The following is a 20,231-nucleotide window of genomic DNA, read 5'->3' on the forward strand; positions in this document are numbered from 1 at the left end:
ATGTTCTTTATTTGTACTCGGATAACATAGCAAGGGAGAACAAAAATCAAATAGTTTTGCACTACAAGATATAGGTCGTATACCGATGTTCAAAGCAATGAAAATGTTCATTAAAAAATTTGCTCCCGTCGTCGCAAAAAATATCGGTATTAGCGATGCCATAGAACAGTCACTATAATCGTCGCTATTAGCATCGCATTTGCATCGCTAGTTGCGATGCATATAGCGACAATTTGAATGCACATTATGATGCTAATAGCAACACGCGCAATAAATTTGCGATGCTAGTAGGGACAGTTATACGAGGAAATTTTTTTAGTAAAGTGTAGAATGCTCGTCAAAATGAAGGCAAAGTGTACTTAAATCCATAAGACTAATACATAAAATAAATACAAGATCGCATAATGAAAGTGATGGTAGAATCATGGCAAGATACAAAGGATGATAATAACATAGTGCATAGAAAATGCCTACATAAATCACATGACCAAAAAAGAAGAGGATATGCGCTCAATTGATCCAAGGGCGAGCTATAGATCCTCACCATCTGAAAGCTCGTCTCACCACAAAGAAGCATTGAACGGACTCTACAAAAAAAGAAACAACTACACATCATTCCACCATACAATAATGCATTTTAATGAAAATTAGTAACTATGAACAAGAAAGATGAGTGACTTACTGGGCCACTGCATCCATACAATCAGTCGATCAATGTAGTGAGACCGTGTCTCTCTCTGCATATCGAGTGTCTAGGCCAGTGGGATCGTGGTTTGTAATGGAGTACTGCAAAGAAAACAAAATACAACTATTAGAAACACGATTGTCAGTACAAGGGATATTGCAAAAAAATAAGCAAGCAGAACAAAAAAAAAACTTACAAAGTCCTCCAAATAAGTCATGTGGTTGCCACTCCCAAGATGATGGACCATTCTTGCCTCCAGTCGTGCCCTCGCCACCTCGCACTGCTGTTTCCAACGTCTTGGAGAATTTGTAGCCTCCTCCCTGAATCGGCACCAGTCATCTACGTCTAGCCACTCGGGCTTTGAGGCCCCACTCATAAGTGCCTTGCGTGTGTCCGATCGTCTATGTGACATGTACACATGCATGCACTCCATCATCCAGCCTGTGGAAAACCTATCTACTACAGCAGGTACCGGAAACTCCTCATATAAGGATACTACTATGTAGTCCTTGCTCCCCTCCAGTATGTTCTTCCAATGATCCAAGACGTTGTGCCGAAAAACTTGTTGACACAACTCTCTCATATGAGCCATCACCCTCCTCCCCTCATCATTCATGATGACAGCTCCTATCCTATCATCTACAAGGTATCCATATTCCTCTAGGGTATGCCTAAGATGTGTCCTCTCCCACCTGCGACCAATCTCCTAGGCATATCCAGGAGATCCATGTACATCTGGTGTGCCTACGGGGGTAGTATCCCTCAGAGTAGCACCCATAGAGGTGCCACCTATGGACGACTGAGCAAAAGCTAGAGTGACTGGAGTAGACATCCCCATAGGTGTGACAAATCCCATAGGTGGCGCAACTCCAGCAGAACGACGAGACAAAGACACTATGTCGGTACCTCCACAACAACCACATGAGCCACGCTCTCTCGAATATGCACGAGAGCGAGGAGTAGCACCTGTATTCCAAGCCCCGACCATGGGCTCACTGCATCCACATCTCCACAGCATCCCCCAGAACCACTCCCTCAATCCGGCCCAAGTCTGGAGCACCGACCTCATCTATTGGAAACCAAAGCATCAAAGCCACCAAAGTATATCTAACAGACCGTCATGATGGTGTCTAAGACAACTCCTAGTCTGCCATATCTCTGAATCAAGCCATCTGATCTGGAGACATACGTGTGAAGATCTGCTGTAGCTCCTCGTCGCTCATCCCTCGACTCATCGTGCGGATCCAAATATCCACAAAGGTCACCTGCACATATAAAAAATGATGTTGGTATAATCAATATAAATCAAGCAAAGCATGGTAATATAAATCTTTAAAAAATTATCTTACTTAAAACGCATATCTTATGTACCCTTATAAGAAATTCATCAACGAATTGAGTAGGTGGATGACCCTATGATCCCATGTCAATCTCCTGACACAACTCTGCATACACTGGAAAGTCGATAGACATGTCACCACAAAAGGATGAGTCCACCTCATTCTCAAAGAATTCTTAGACTCTTGTATTTCTATCATTGTTACCCAATTTTGGCTTCTCTACATGCTCCAAGCTTTTGGTGGTCTCCACCCCTTGCAATATCAACCCCTCTATTTGCATATTCTCCTCATCTACGTTGGAAACATTACTTTCATCATATACTCTCGCACTTCGAGGAGCTGAAGGTACAACATACGACCATCGATGTTGTCAGGGGTTTGGATAGAAAATTGCATGTTCAAAATGACGTACAAGAGAGATTTAACTTTTGTGGCATGTATTATGTCATAATAAAATTTTAAAAAACATGAGTTCATGCACATATTCACAATGGACCGGCAATACAAACGTGTCGCGCAAATCCGTCTATCTTTTTTTAGAATCTATTTCGAGAAATCCAGATGGACCTCGTTGAACTGTTGCCCCAGCTCCTTCAAGTACCACTTTGAACCACTACACATCGAATAGGATCATAGAGAAGCTACAGTAATCCACCGTGATAATACTTTGCAAGTTTCCAAAATACTCCATCTCATCTATAACAGTGTTTGGATCAATTGCTCATCATCGGATCTCTTGCTCGAACTTTGCCATGATACCACAATTTGTTGTGGAGCGCATTTTGTCAATATGCTCCATATTTTGTATTGTACATTAAAACAATTAATTAGTTGTCGCATATAAAATCTAGATATGACAAACCCTAAACACGTTGTCACCTTTGGACTACATCCCCTCGAGAATTTCCATTCCTCAGTTGAGACCTCTGCCCCTTCACAAGATGCTGCGGTCAAAGCTCCATGCAACCATCGGGTTGACATAAACCATGGCATCTCCTCCATGCCCTTGGGATATCGAATTAGTCGATGGCACATACTATGTCAAAATTCGGATCACACTTCTTCTCGATCTTTCCTAGCTTGCTCGTACCTTGCAAGCCACGTCTCCATGGAGGAATGGTACAACATACAAAAAAATTTCACTTTCTCCTCCATTGCAGCATCCATTCTTTTTTCTACCCCATTTCCAACCACCATATCTCCGGTCAATCTATCATTGTCCTTCAGTGACCATAGCATACTATTGTTTGAATCCACTGTTGGTAGCCACTGTGAAATATGCACTAATGCCTCAGACACCAACCAACCTTTAGCCAGACTACCTTTTGGCCGAGCTTCTTGTCGCACAAATCCTTTCAGGGTTTTCATGAAGTACTCCAAGAAGAACATCCATCCCGTATGGATAGGTCTTGCAATATCCACTTCCTCTACAAGATGCACCAGGAGGTGGGTTTGTATCGTGAGCATACTGGTGGGCAAGAACTTCTCAAAGAGGCAGATACTCTCCACTGCTCCCCACCTTACGGATTCAATGGAGGATGTCTTTATCTCCTTCTGTGAGATCCATTGCACTAAATTTGACAACATGTAAATCGCCCCATATATTTCTTGAGTAAGGCATCCTGCGATTGCAATCGGTAGTACAAACGGCCACAAATGAATAAACATTGCAAACAATGACTAGACTCCAAATAGAAAAATACGCAAGTTACCTACAATCCATTCGTAGTACAAACCTAACATATCTTATGCAAATCATGGAATTTTAGCCCTGATAATTGATCGTCTTTAGAAAACCTGAACCTGAGAGAATGCATCATACCCGTCGGAGTGTGGATACACTTGATAATTTGCTTCACAATGTGCTCTTTTTTAGTGGACAAAACCCAAGGAGCGCGATATAGCTGCAAACGACCATCAACACTCGATTATAGCCAAAGCGCCTCCATCTTGTCTACCTCCTTTTCAAATCCATTTGTGCCCCTGCAGTGTCTCTCTTTCTTATGATGTGGTCCCATAGTAAGCTACCCACATTCTTGAAAATATGCATGGGATCCAACAAATGGTTGATCTGTAAGTGGGTCCAATATGGCAACTCGTAGAAAACTAAGAACCATCACATTCCATTTGGATGTGATTCCGTGTGGACCATTTTTAGCTTATACTAGATAACTAGACCTGTCCCAACACCTCTATCCAGTGAATATGAACTTGAATGAGCTATGATAGATACTACCGACGAGAACAGGAGTCTACTTACCTGAGCACTCCTTGAATCCCGGAAAGTCATGCATGATCCACATGAGAATGGCTTGTATATTGGCAGACGGTCGACCATCACGCTTGCTCATATCTTCCATGGTGACCCCCTCCTCCCACAAAATCTTAAGCTCATCGACTAATGGACGAAGATAAACGTCCATATTCTTGACTTTGTAGCGGCCAGGAACAAGCAAGCCAAGGATGAGGTGTCCTTTCTTCGTAGAAAGCCATGGAGGGATGTTGTAGTTAACAAGGACTACATGCCACACACTGTAAAAAGTTGAGTGCAAACCGAATGGGTTCACGCCATTCATAACAAGACTGAGCTGAAGTTTCCTTGGCTCTCGAGCAAAGGCTAGAAAGGTAGAGTCAATGTGGCTCCATGCGCGTGCACCGTGAATCTGCTGATATTCATTGGACTCCATCTGTGGATCTATTCTACGCATGCCACATTGTCAAGATCACCATGTCGGGCATACGAAACATGTGATGTATACAAGGGATAAGCGAAAAGTTTTGAAGATCTTTTTGAGGGATGGTAATCCCTTGCAAGTCCTGTTGATACCTGTGAGCACCACACTTTGGACATGTCTCCATAGTCTCGTATTCTCCTCGAAATAGTATGCAATCATTGATACATGCATGGATGTTGTTGTAGTCCATGCCAAGCTTTCGTAAAACATGTCATATATCATCACGAGACTCAGGCATGGTATTTGCAAGTGGTAATATATGATACTTTAGTAATGTGAAAAGAAATCATAAAACACCTTTAAAAAGCACAATTTTTTTTATGATGGTGTCGAAAAGAAATCAATGAAGCGTACCTAGAAGGTACCTGAACAACTTGGTCACACTCGCATCGCTCCATTCGTATTTTGCTTGCACACTTAGGAGTGCAAGCAATGTCTTCAGGTGACATACTCGGCACCCATCATATAATGCTATGGACGCTTCCTCTTTAAGCGGATCAAATGTCTCGACATTCATGGGTATCAATGCATCGATCATTGCCTCCATCTCAGGCTCCAAGATTGTAGGAAAGTTTGGAAGGTTGTATGTCTCCTCTGGTGTTGACGGTATAGATTAGGTAGTGCCTTCCAAGTGATGGATTGGCTCAGGCACTCCATCCATTGCACGCCCACGAAATCTTCTAACTGGCCGCAAAGGGTGCACTCCTCCTTGAGATGAGACGTCACCTCCCCCTATAATAAATTTTATGACCACATCCAATGTTTTTGTATATGACTACAAGCTTTTTCCATATGGCTCAAAGGAAGAAAATGTAAAATCTTTGCACAAGTTAGATGACCTCAACTTCTAACATGCATTTCTAATAAAAAGAAAAAAGGAAGGTGGTAGAGTGCATCTATATGGAAAGCAATTCTCTTTCAGTAAAGAGTGGTTTCCTTCAAGGGGACTCAAGTTCTTGAGATATATCCCAGATATTATAATGCTTGCACCAAAACAAGAACCCTATGATTCCATCAAAGAAGGCAAAGAAGCATCCAAGAAGGGATGAGATATCGACCATGCCAAATGTATATAAGTACAAAGGCAATTAATTGAAAAAGCAAGAAAGTATGCAAGAACACAAGATGTGACTTGGTGGGATGATTTTTTCCAAGAGAAAATACTTACAAAAATACAAAATGATAATTGGCATCTAACAAAATCTTTCAGATAGCCTAATAGTTTGATTATAAGTGCAAATCCTCTTGCAAGGATCAATGTAAAAATGTCAGAGGAGATCCAAAAGATCTTACTTCCTAAGGAGCGAGAAATGTATATTGGTAGTAGAAGATCAATAACAACAATTGAGAAGCTACAAGAAATATGGCAAGGTGATATTAATGATATTAAGGTAGGCTTACTTGTGGCAACATTGGCTAAGGATAATGAGATGGGTCATCCATTTTGCATAGCAAAAGTTGTGGAAGTTTAGAAGGATGATACTTTAGGTAAGATATACTCCATAGGAGTACATTGGTTTCAAACAAAGCATAAGGATACAATTGCAAGTAAATACACACTAGCTATGAATTCTATAAGAAATCCTATAAAGAAAAGAAAGTGAGCAAAGTCAAACCCATGCACAAGCATATTGAAACTTGATGAGGTAGATATGTTAGTATATGATTTTTTCATGTTTCTTCAAGTTTCTATTGAATGCATCATGTTTAATGTATCTTATGTAATAATTTTTACATCTTGTTGTTGATTTTTATTAATTAGCTCAAACTTTATGCACAATGTTTGACTAACTTCATGTTGTGTATCACTCGAGGGAGGTCAGTGAGATCATAAATATATGTATATAGCACGTGGATTCAACATAAGGGATTTTTAAAATACCATTTTTACATATTTTTTGCATACAAAAGGGTCCCATATAAATGGGTTACTTACAGATTGAGTAAAAGAGGGTTATGTTTTATTAAGAGAAATTTATAAATAAGGATATTTATAAATAGGCCTTGAACGCACATGATATAGAAGGTATACATATAGTGAATTATCTAGATGTATCACCTTCTTTCTTTTTTTGTCATTTTTTTCATGGATGTAAGAGAGGGGAAAATAAAATAATGGGGATAAAATACCAGCTACATTGTGCTTGGTATAAAAGGGTATAAGGGACTTGATTTTTGGATCATCATTATTATAATACAAGTCTCCTTTATCTTCTCTCTTTCTCAGCTTTCATAGCTGCCTTCTCTCTCTTTTTGTCTTTCTCTCTCCTTTTCTAGTATTTATCTCTCCTCATCACTCTTTTTCTCTCTCTTTTGCACCTCATCTTCTCTCTCTTCTATAATCTCTCTCTTCTCTTTCTCCCTCTCCAATCCACTCCTTGACAATGGATAGGACTTAGGAAGAGTGTAGTAAGAAGTCTAAGAAGACTCGAAAGTATACCTCTGAAGAGGATACCTCCGGTCCATTTTATTCTCCTTTTCCCACTATTATGATGAAGAAGGGTAGCAAATTTCAAGTTGAGAAAGGTGGCAAGAGAGATCCTGGTAGAAATTTTGGTAAGCCAATAAAGTATTAGACCTAGCAAGAGAGCAATATTTCCAAGTGTGCTTCTACTAAACAAAGTAAGACAACACAAGCATCAAGGCAGAAGAATAATAAATGACATGAGGATGGACCCTTAGGTGTTCAACAACAACATCCACTATCATCAAATCCCTCATATATAAAATAAAAATTTGAATTGTACTGTCACATGTTATACATGCATCTTAAAAGCCTATTCAAGCCAAAGAGACCTCTCATCCTCCAAAAATCAAGACTAGTGGGAGAGAAGATAGTAGCCTTACACAAAAGAAGATAATTCCACCAAGACCAATACCTCCATCAAAGAAAAGACGCCAAAAGAAATATAAGAAACAAGTGGAACTTGAGTCAAGTACTAGTGCTAATTCCGAGGAGTTCAAGGATGAGTCAACTATTGAAGAAGAGGAACTCATAATGCTAGGTGAAAAGCTCGAATCAGATATCTTACCTTCAGAAGAAAATATGGTTAGGAGATATTCAAAAGAACATAGGCTTCTCAGAGAAAATTTCATCTCCTTTCTAGTCAAGCAAATACATCGTGCTTCCATAGATGAGAGTATTGGGCTTAGACCATTAAAGGTGTGAGAACCCATCAAATGACATGTTAGTAACTTGAAGAGAAAAATAGAAAATAATCCTTATGCTACAGTTGTTCCTTTGGTAGTTATGGTGAATCCTTACCAGTGTCTAGAAAAAGAAAACTTTAGCATGTTCAAAGCAAAGACATATGACTGTTGTGTCATAGGTGGCTCACACTCAGCTGAAGCAAGAAGGCAACTTCTAGAAGAGTATCCTCATTCACATCACTTTAAATATGCTGAATATAAAGTGTATGCATGATTGAGTTTTAAAAAAGCAAAGATTTTGACATGGGATCACAACAATGACAATAATTTTAGGAGAAAAATGCCCTTCATTGAGAAGATAAGAATTTTTCATACAAAATATGAGTATATGAAAAAGTATGGGAAGGTAGATATAAATCCTAGAAGGCTACGATTTATTATAAGTCAGTGTGGTAATTGATGAAAACTCAAAAGGTAGAGGATTTCCGTATGTGTTTTCTATCATCCACAATGTCCATTATAGGAGATACATTTACAAAGTTCTTCATGGTGATGTGAATGACTTAGATAAATTGGTAGATCCACATTACATCACTCTTGCAATTACAAATATACCATATGGATTTAACATGCTAGGATCTACTAATGATGATAAGACTTTCACATTCAAAGAAGTCTCATAGATGATTAAAAATTCAAGAAAATAACAAAATCTTCATTTTTAGATTTGTTATCTTCCACAATATACACCAAGTTAGTAGTGTGACACTTGCTTTCTAAAATAAATTACATGGAGCAAAATCTTTCATTTGGTATAATTTATTTGCTCTCTATCCAAAATAATTTATAGTCTTGTATATGTTAAATTATTTATATGCTAAATCCAAGTATGTTTTTATATAGAGAGAAAACCAATATTGACCACATGCCTCAATTCCAATTCAAGAGTTTCCTTAAGATGATCAGATATATTGGGATGAAGTAGAGAAGAAAAGAATCAAAGCATATGCAACTTAAGCAAATACAGAGAACATCTTTAAGTACCCAGCTGTCACAAGAAAACTAAAGCACATAGATAGTAGCAAGTCTATGGTGAACTCATATCAAAAGCCACAAAGGTTGATTGACTTATTTTTTAGTACAAGATGATTGGGTGCTTGATTTATTTTTAGGGACAATTGCATATACAGTTGTTTTACTAAGAAAAAATATCTAAATAATATAACAATGATATAAATAGTCTATGGTAATTAAATAGTATATTTAAATTTTATATCATTAATAGAAACAACAATCGCATGTACCATTTAGAAAGAAACACATTACATTGCTGTGGAGAAGGATGACCTTCAAGTGGCATTTATAAAGATGCAAATTCAAGGTGCCCTTGAATTGCTAGATGAGAATCAAGAATTAGTTGCAAAGGTTATAACAGACATTGAGAAGGTCATGCCTACATCTCAGGAGCCCATGCCTTCTCTATTAATTAACTAAGAGAACTTACAAAGCTTGTTGATATTGAAATTGTTGGAAGTAATTGAGAAGAATGAAGAAGATGATGATGGTAGTAATAATAGTAATGATGGAAAAGGTCAAAGAGTAGGAGCAATACCTTGAAGAGGAACAAGCTGTGGATGTATAAGACAAGCTATTTATGTATGAGATCACTATAGGTTTTGTAGATGAATACAATTTTCACTTTTCTTGAAGTGAGGTCTCTCAATCTATCATACTGTTTTGTATATTGCAATTAAGCATTCACCAAAATATACTAGCTCATACTAGTATACTCAATAGTTTATGTTTGGATACTATACTTTTCATATTTTTTTTAAAATATAAAATATTACAAAAATATAAATATCTCTTTAATTATGTAGCATACTAAATAGTAATATAGATTTACAAACTCATACTAGGATTTAAAAAGTTTAGTTTTTATATTTTTATCATACAAGATTTATTATGTAGATATTAACTTTTGTTTGATAATCTAAAACTTTACTTATGCAAAAGCAAGTTGACAGTATATTTTTGAAATGATAAGATGTGAATGATCTTTTTTGTTAATCAAAGATATGGATTGATTAATGATTGTACATTTTGGTAAGTAACTATAAGAAGATCTTTCTTGTCAATTAAGCATCGAAGTTTTGATAATTACATTTTTTAATTTCAAGATAATTATTATGTATCATGTTTAATTTATTATTGAGCTTTGAAAAAAAATGCTATGTAAACTTTATGATATCAAGATACTAGCTTTCCCTATTTTAAAAATCCTTTAAAATGATACAATTAAAAAATCATTTCACCGTAGTAGTTTTTATTTTAAAATGCATAAATTTGAAATTTTTAAAAAGTTATATGTTATTTTTCACCCAATTTTCCAAAATGAGTCATTTTGATAAGTTTTTTGAGAGAATCCAAAGGAATCTCCTTAGGAGAAACATGTAACTTATCCAAAAGGTTCGTAACTATGTTAGCCTCTCTCTATGGTTTTGTTTTTAAAAACTCTCTCAATGGTTTATTAAGGTTCATAAGCTCTCTCAATGGCTTATGCAAGAAACAATATATTATTCCTCATCTTGAGGCCTTCCCATAAGTATGTGTCTTATTTTATTAACTATGGAAAATGGCATTCAAGGATTAAGACTTTGCTTCATAGCATTGAGCACAAAAAGTTTTCATTTATCCTTGCATGCAAAGTGCCATTTTTGAAAGTTTCAACTATATGAATCTCCAATGGTTGCATATTTTAAACTAGCTAAATTGGAAGCTCACTTCATCAAGCCTTTCCATGTGCAAGTTGGACCTCTAATGGAGGGTTGGGTTAGTGTTGTATGCTACATGTTCATGCACAAGTTCAAGAGAAGGTGAATACTTGCTCATCATCACTAGAGTTTGTGAAACACCTCTACTTTCTTTTTCCAGAATGGGTTAGTGAAACACATTTACTTTCGTTTTCCATTATGGCTCTCTCTCTCTCTCTCTCTCTCTCTCAAACGCAATGTTTCAGGAGTGTAACACGATCGCGTCTAAATATAAAGCTCAAAAGCTTTCCAAGCGTTCTGTTGGGCTTTCTATTGACGGCCTGAAACGGCGCCTCAAAAAAGAGCTACGTCAAAAAAAGAAGCAAAGGAAGAAACGCGAGTACAAATTAATCCTCTTATCGGGGGATTTCTCCTATCGCCCTTGTATCGACAGATTTCTCATACGGTAGCGGATTCCTCTGTCGTCGACGGATTTCTCATCTCCTCGCCCATCATGGCCTTCGTGCAAGCACCAGAAACGATCAGGGCCAGCCCAGCGGAAGCCGAAGCAGCAGCGGTGCTCTACACGGAGATTCAGAAGGCGGAGAAGCTGGGGCAGAGCAGCAGGAGCTGGCGGGAGAGCCAGCTGAAGGGCTTGAGGGCCTTCTTGGAAGAGAAAGAAGAGGAGATATGCAGGGCAATCGGGCATGATCTTCGCAAGTCGGGATTCGAGAGCTTCTACACGGAGGTGGCGCCCGTGCTGAATGCGTGTGACCACATGCTGAAGAACCTGCGGAAGTACATGGAGATCAAGCCAGCAGGGGTGCCTCTGACGCTGCGGCCGGCGGAGGCACGAGTGGTGGCGGAGCCATTGGGGACGGTCTTGATCTTCTCGGCCTGGAACTTCCCATTGTTGCTGGCACTGGAGCCTCTCGTGGGGGCGCTTGCTGCGGGCAACAAGGCTGTGATCAAGGTCTCGGAGATCGCGCCTGCTACTTCGGCCGTGCTGGCAGCCGGCTTGAGAGCGCCTTACGTCGACGAGGCGCGCGTTCGGGTGGTGCAAGGCGGGCCGGGCATGGGCGCCGCCTTGTTGGCGCACCGCTGGGACAAGATCTTCTACACGGGCTCGCCGCGCGTGGGACGGCTCATCATGGCGGCCGCCGCACGTCATCTCACCCCAGTGGTTCTGGAGCTGGGCGGCAAATGTCCTGTCGTTGTGGACGTTCCCACCGTCGCGAGCCTCACCCAAGTGGCCTCTCGCGTGGCCGTCTGTAAGTGGGGCTGCAACAGCGGCCAGGCTTGCGTCGCTCCCGACTATGCCCTCGTCACCCCGGACGATGACGGCCCCCGACGCTTCGTTGCCGCACTCGCAGCTGCCCTCGAGTCGTTCTACTCCTGCCACCCCATAACCTCCCTCGACCTCACCCGCATTGTGAATGCGTCCCGTTTCGACCACCTCCTCTCCCTATTGTCGCACCCCGACATCCAGCCCTCCGTCGCCTACACCCTAGGCGAGCACGACCGCGACTCCCTCTTCATCGCCCCCACCATCCTGCTGGACCCCCCGCTCGACTCGCCCATCATGCAGGAGGAGATCTTCGGCCCCATCCTCCCTGTCTTCACCATGCCATTCGACCAGGCCCTCGGCTTTGTCAACTCCAAGCCCAAGCCCCTTGCCCTCTACTTCTTCAGTACCGATACGTCTCTGCATAAGGTTGTGCAAGAGCAGACTTCTTCCGGCGCGCTGCTTATCAACGATGCGGGCGTGCACTTCTTCATGGACAGCATCCCTTTTGGTGGTGTTGGAGAGAGCGGTATGGGCTCTTACCATGGCAAGTACTCCTTCGATGCCTTCTCTCACTTCAAGCCCGTCGTCATTCAAGGCACCTCCAAGGACCCTGACCTCCGATTCCCTCCTTACACCCCAGAGAAGCAATACATACTTCGCCTGCTTGCACGGTATAAGTATTGGGAAGCTTTCAAATGCATCCTGTCCTCCATCCTCAAGAAGAAGAAGAAGCCCGCCTCATCCCCACTGCCGACGACGATAAGCTCACCTAAAGTACTACTCAATAGTCCATCATCTTGACGGTGCCACGGTGCGGATCATCCGAAACTCGTTTAGAATGTCTACGCATTGACCCATTCTTGTTGTTTTTTGTTTTTTGTTTTTTGGTTTTTAGTTTTTTTCGGGTTATCTACATACAACTTGTTTGTATCAACTCGAACTTTAAAATAGTGACTGGAATTTTATCATGCCCTTAAACATAAGGGTAGACCATAGCTCACTCGGTAAAGGTGGATATGTGCGTTACAAGCAATCTATGGTTCTATTCTTCCCAACTACTCCATGGCTCTTTGGCACTTCCATCCTTCATGATGATATCCCATGGGATCTTCAAGCAATGTCCCAATTAAGAGCCACATGGCAATACATTATTTTTAAACAAATTAAGGGTGGGGTTTTTACATATTTTAGTTTATAATGTGTGGTTGTATTAATAATAAGGAATATTTTTGTTTAGTGGAAAAGAAGGATTTGCTTTTTCAGGTGGTGGGAAAGGCTTTGAAGGAAAATAAATAGGCTTGCTATGTGACATCACATGTAAGTATTTTAATTATAAGACTCACATTGCATATAGATTTTGAAGGGACTTGCGTTTATTTTTATCAGTTGAAAAACTTACTTTTATGTTTTATAAGTTCATAAAAATATTTTTTGTGGGCATTCTTGTTAATGTGAATTAATTATGTATGTTAGAATTCATAGCTTCCATAGGAACAAGTATTGTAAGAAAAAGGGAAATTGCAAAACTTTTTAAAGCATTTTGGACACATCATGATAGGTGCTACCTTTGAGGATCTCACTATTATGATTCCATGGTAGAGTATTACGAGGGTGGTCACTATAGACCCCTTTCATACAGGAGGAGCTTCTAAAAACTCTTGCACCCTTGCCTTCAAGCAAGTGCCCAGGATATGATGGATTGACTTTGATCTTCCATTTGAGCTATTGGTTCCTCAACAATTTTTCCCTCACAAATTTTCAAGTGCTCATGGCATTACGAGTCAAGCTAGAGAGGCTATCTTGATAGGGGTTATGAATAAGATCTTTGCTAAGGGGATTCATCTTAGAATGTCTTCTTGGATGCCAAATATTAATCACCCCACTCACAAGAGTTTTCAATAGTGGGGCATCCTAAATAATAACTTCACCTCTAGGCTTTAGGGCCTCATCATGCTTCTTTTTCATTTGAGGAGGTATATGAGAATAGATTGGGAGGCTTTGGAGGACACTACAGGAGGCAAAGAAGATTAGTGTGTGAAAGGTGCGGGTCGGAGGGCTGCCCGTTGGAATGAAAGCATATGCTGGTGCAGTGGTGGTTGAAGGTAAATGGCGTCGAGTAACCTGGATTCCGGATGAAGCCCGTGTTCACGGAAAACATGATCCTTTTGATGCAAGGTAGAAGTGTACTTGGCGCATGGAGGATCGAATATAGCCTCGCCAAGGTCTCTCCGTCCATTCTGACGCCGAGGATACATCCTACGCATAGGCACTCATCCTGTGTACGAAGGCAAAGAAGATCTCTGTGTGAAAGGTGCGGGTCGGAGGGCTGCCCGTTGGTGTGTGGGGCTATAGGTAAGAGGTCCAATATTCAAATATCAATGAGATAGGGTTTATCTCTTGTCCCTCTTGTTCCAATCTATTTTAGTAGAGTTCATGGGCTCTTATTTAAAGGACACATCCATAAGCATTGGGGGACCAAGTTGCCCATCCTACAATTCAATGAGCTTCTAGATATATAGCTCATAGATGGCACAATGGTGTAAGAGCAAGGATGACTCGGGTAACTTTAGAGATTTTACTGGAATGATGAAGATGTATCAAGCACACTCATTAATTGTTATAAGTAGTAGCTTTTGGGCATGTGATACTAGGCAACTTTATTGGAAACCTCATGCAAAATTCACATGGGTTTCTTGTAGAATTGTCAAGTATTTTAGATAGCATGTGGGGAGAGAAATCTCATAAACTCAAGAACTTGCCACTCTTGTGGTTGACCATTGTCCCATGAGAGATAAGCTTTGCATTCCATGTCTCTATGGCGATTAGGGAGTCATCTTCTGTAGTTAGCCAAGCTACATATATGGATTATTTGGCATGTCCTAAGGCCTGGAATGATTGTTGTACTTCGTAATGGAGTGACAAGTCATCTCAAGACTTAGCTGGTGTGTTTTCAAAGATGATGGTATACCATGGAGTTACTCTTAACATGTGATTTGAAGATGGAATATTAGTGCGCATAATGAATGTGGTTGATGAGAGACTCGACCTAATCTAGGAATTTGTGTTGCCACAAGCATGATCTTCTAATATTTGACTTCCTTGATTTGGGCATTGACTGTACTATTTGCTCCTCGACCACTTGATCTAGCTTTAGAATAAGATCATTATATCTTATAGAACGCCTATTCTCATGTTAACAAAGTGTGGCATTTAGTATGCTATATGCACCATATTCATGTGATCTCTCTTTATTATGATGTTGCTCAAGTATTGCTTCACACCTTTGGCTTATTTATGAATATCCTCACTGGTTTTATTCTTTCCCTTATTTCTAGCCATTTCTACTCACTATCAATGTGCGGTCCAAGTATACCTCCTATCACAGAAATGGCTATAACTTTTCACCTCAATATCAAAATGAGGAATATTTTAGTCCAAAACAAAGCTAATAGCTCTTTGAGATGAGCTATCACACTTTACTTTAGAATTGAATCATAATATTTTGGAAATATTTTTTCTTTATTGTATAGAATAGTCCAACTGGTGCGCAAATTGGATACTGATGTGTACGTAGCGAGCGTCGGAAGGTCCCCAAGAACAAAGAATTCTACTTAAGCTCAAAAAGCAAGAAATAAGATTTGCACGACATGAGGCAAAAAGACAAATTGGATACAATCTCCCCCCATGCCTTGTGTGAGCGCTTCACAAGGCATGTATTTATAAATTTATTCATCTCAAAGCTAAAAAAAATAGCCCAATTTTACAATAAGAATGCTTTAGCTTTTGTGTTTGCTTTTGTCCAAATAAAGAATAAAGCGGTTAGGCTCCCCAAAAGTTGGATTGTGTCCGAATACAATATCCAATAATGAAATATTTAAACTGTGCACCCATGCACATACAAAATAATAAATATTTGTCAAGTACTTCAATAAATAAGCACGCCTAAATAAATATTAGCACCACGCCTTTAATAATAAGATGTGTGTCTATCAAAAATGATAATTTCTTATAGATAATTTGAACACACGCTATCGCCCAATGCTTCCCAACACCATCGCCGCCTACTCTACACATCAACTGAAGCATTCACAATTGTTAGAAAATAATAAAATTAAACCGACAAAAGTGAATACCTAGCAATCTTCAACTACAAAATAAATAAATAGGTTGGAACTCTGTCCTAACCTTAATTTAATACGAGTGCACTCTAAACTCATAAACATCCATTAATTTAAATATGTATTTTGCGGAATCACCCACTGTGGAGTCACCCACGTGCACATTAAATTAACATGATGCCCAAAAAGGATAGGCGTTCCCGTCAACTTCTCACACAAGGAATCCACCTTGTGTACGAGTCTCGGCAAATAGTTTTACAAAATCCACTGCAAAACCTCATGGAATCCACTGTGGTCTCACGGAATCCACCGTGGAATATGCTTCCTAGTATCATATCCCCGGGGTGGGATAGCAATTGACCTCAATTGCTATTAGCTCAATGTGGAGCGAGCAGTGAGGGGTAAGCACTTAGGTCGTGGGTGTGTATTTATTGGGCCTCTTTAACATGATGATTTTTAAACTTAACCAAATATCTAGAATATCTATGACCAATTCTACTGGTCATAAAATCAGTGTCTAGAATAGTTTCGAGTTTAAGGATTTCAGTTTCTTCCTCTAACAAAGAAGGGATTTTATAGATAGGGTGAACAGGTAATTGGCCTCTAAAAGGTCGTAACAAACTAATATGAAAAGTATTGTGGATTTTCCAGTGTTGGGGTAGTTCTAATTTAAATGCATTATCATTGATTTTGTGAATGATCTTGAAAGGCCCGTAAAATCGAGGGGCTAATTTAACAACAGGGTGTTTCTCAACACTTTGTAATCTTCTCTTTTCAATCTCTAACCAAACATAATCATCAACTTTGAAACTCATGACTTTTCTTTTCTTATTAGCTTAGGTAGTGTATGATTGTTGGGCTTTCACAATCTTGTCTTTGACTTCAATAAAAATAGTAGCATGCATATTGGCAATATCATTAGCAGCTTTAACTTTGTTTGACAATGATGTAACATGTGTAGGCAATCTATGTCCATAAATTATTTCAAAAGGTGCTTTCTGTGTAGTTATATGGGGTGTATTATTGTATGCAAACTGAAGTAAATGCAAGTGTGTATCCCATGTTTATGATTTTGAAATTGTATATGCACGTAAAAGATCTAAAATTGTACTGTTAGTAGCTTCTGTTTGCCCATTTGTTTAAGGGTGAAATGCAGATGAGAAATCAATCTTTGTACCTAAATTAGCAAACAAAGTAGTCCATAAATTATTGCAAAATCTAGAATCACGATCAGAAATAATAACTTTTGGCAAACCGTGGTTAGTGAAAACAGTTCTAAAAAACAATTGAACAGCTTGAGATTCAGTTAATGTTTTCTTGCATGGAAGGAACTATGCTTGTTTACTAAGTCGATCTACAATAGTCCAAATCATATCACGATTAGCTTGGATGTTAGGCAAACCAGTTATAAAATCCATTGAATTATGTTCCCATGGTCGTTTAGGAATCGGTAAAGGCATTAATAAACCATATTACTTACCATGGTGTCGCTTAACTCTTTGATAAATTAAACACTCAGATACAAAGTTAGAAACAATTGATTCCATCTGTGGCCAGTAAAAATCTTCAACCAATGTACATAAAGTAGAAATAATACCTCTATGACCTTGATATGGGGGACAATGAATTTCATGCAACACAAATGATCTAAATGGAACATTTACACACAACCTTTTGTCATAAAACATAAATCCATCATAATAAGACAATGAATCTATTGGAATCCAGTTATTTGCAACTAATTTATTCCAATCAACTTGAAAAATGGGGTCTTGATCATAGGTATCTTTCATAGGGATAAGGGAATCAAAAGATATAATGGAGATGTTATGGATACTTGGTCTTCTACTTAAGGCATCAGCAATAACATTCTCTTTTTCAGGTTGATATTGGATAAGTGGATGAAAACTTTGAATAAAAGCAGCCCATTTAATATGGTGGTCAGAGATTTGTGGTTGACTAAGGAGATGTTTGATACTTTGTTGGTGAGTTTTAATCATGAATTCAGATCCCATTAAATAGTGTTTCCATTGACGTAAAGCTTGTACTACAGCTAACAATTCCTTATCATAGGTAGAATACTTGAGTTCAGATGGTTTAAGTTTGCAGGTAGAGTAGGCTATGGGATGTGAATCTTACATAAGGATAGCTCCTATTCCAGATCCACTAGCATTAGTGACTACTAGAAAGAATGGTCTATTAAAGTCATGTAATTGCAATACATGGGCATGTGTTAAGGCATGTTTCAGTAAATCAGAAGACTTTTGCTTATTATCAGGCCAATGATATACAATACCTTTCTTTAATAAATTTTTCAAAGGCAATGCAAGTAATGAAAAATTTCTCACAAATTTTCTGTAAAAGCTAGCAAGACCTAAGAAAGAACGTAATTCATGCACATTTTTAGGAATCAGCCAATTCAAAATTACTTCTATCTTTTTAGGATCAACATTAATAACATTTTGGGTTTGAAAAAATTCACTCTTTTCAAGATTAGCATATAATTTATTCTCTTCCAACAATTTGAAAACCAAATATAAATGTTCATGATGCTCATTCTCATTCTTACTTAAAACTAATATGTCATCAAAGAAAACAATTACACAATGCTGATGCTTCAAAAATATGTGATTCTTCATATGACTGAATGTGGCTGTGCATTAGTTAAACCAAAAGGTATAACAAGGAATTCATAATGACCAAATTGAGTTATAAATGTAGTTTTGAAAATATCAGGTGTATCCAATCGTACTTGATGATATCCAGATTTAAGATCTATCTTGCTGAATATTGTGGCTCCTTGTAGTTTATCCATGAGGTTGTCTATCCTAGGAATCGGATATCTATTCTTGACAGTAATCTTGTTTAGGGCACGATAATCAATGCACATCCTATAGGTGTTATTTTTCTTCTTGACTAACAGGATAGGTGCACCAAAAGGAGAACTACTCGGCCTAATGAGTCCGCGGGTTAACAATTCTTCGACTTGGGTTTGAATTTCTTTCTATTCAATTTGATTATATCTATAAGGTGCTTTACATAGTGGTTGTGAACCAAGAATTAAGTCTATTTTATGATCTTCAAGACATGTAGGTGGTAAGCCAGGTGGTAAGTTAGCAGCAAAACAATCTTTAAATTGTGAAAGAAATCGTGTGTGTCTAGGATACATCTGATTTTCCTTAACTTCAATTTCATTCACCCATACTAAATATGATTTGCTATCTTTTTTTAATGCACGTTTAGCATGTGTGTGACTAAGCAATGTAAAATTATCTAAAGTGTGCGTACCATGTAATGTGGTTTTTCCCCATTAGAATGAATCTTCATTGAATGCGTGGAATAATCTATATCGGGATTGTATTTATGAGGCAAAGTCATTCCTAATATAATGTCACTAGATTGCAAAGGCACAACTAAGAAATTTCTACGCTCAACATAATCATCAATTTTAATTTCTAAGTCATGAACTTCTTGTGTGCCATTGTATCTAGTACCTAAGAATGCAGCCTTTATGCGATAATGAGTTGGAATAGTATGTAAATTCAATTCTTTGATCAATTTTGCAAAAATAAAATCATGTATGCTCCCATCATCATGCAAAACAATCTTTTTTTTACCATGCACAAGACATTTCATCGTTAATAAAGAATGAGGATTTTGCGTACCTGGTAAAGTATCTGAAGTAGTACCGATATCGTCATCATCTTCTGTAGAATCTGGTATTTCTTCATGGTCTTCATCTTCAATTGCTCCCAAGTAGTTGATGGAATAGTCAGCTTTTTAGATTGACAATTCACTGCTAGATGTTTAGGTTGATGGCACTTATAGCAGACTATGGATTTGGCTTTGGAAACATTATTGGTAATGGCTGGGAGTTTAGGTATGTTGGAATTTGGCTGGAAAGATGGCTTAGGATTTGGATTTGTGTTTCATGGTAAAGCAAGGGGTCGTGTCCAAAATTTATGGTGGAAAGAATATGGAAAAATGCGGTTTTGATTGAATCTTCGAAAGTTAGAATTGAATTACTTTGTACCGAAGTTCACGTTAATTGGGAATAGTTATGGTCGCTTCTCTCATCCTCGAAGTTTGTCTTCAACATCATGGGCCAAAGATATCGCATCCTCCAAAGTCGTTGACTTGAACATATTCACCTCCACCAAGA

At 38.7% G+C, this 20,231-nt stretch overlaps 1 pseudogene; it reads left to right on the forward strand.

The window, feature by feature from the left end:
- The first annotated feature begins 11,177 nt into the window (after positions 1-11,177).
- Positions 11,178-12,752, forward strand: LOC148013338 (aldehyde dehydrogenase family 3 member H1 pseudogene; annotated as a pseudogene).
- The last annotated feature ends 7,479 nt before the right edge of the window (positions 12,753-20,231 follow it).

Source organism: Lygodium microphyllum, chromosome 26 (genome assembly GCF_053477565.2).
Source record: "Lygodium microphyllum isolate KBCC chromosome 26, Lygodium_microphyllum_v1.1.10, whole genome shotgun sequence".
Taxonomy (NCBI): domain Eukaryota; kingdom Viridiplantae; phylum Streptophyta; class Polypodiopsida; order Schizaeales; family Lygodiaceae; genus Lygodium; species Lygodium microphyllum.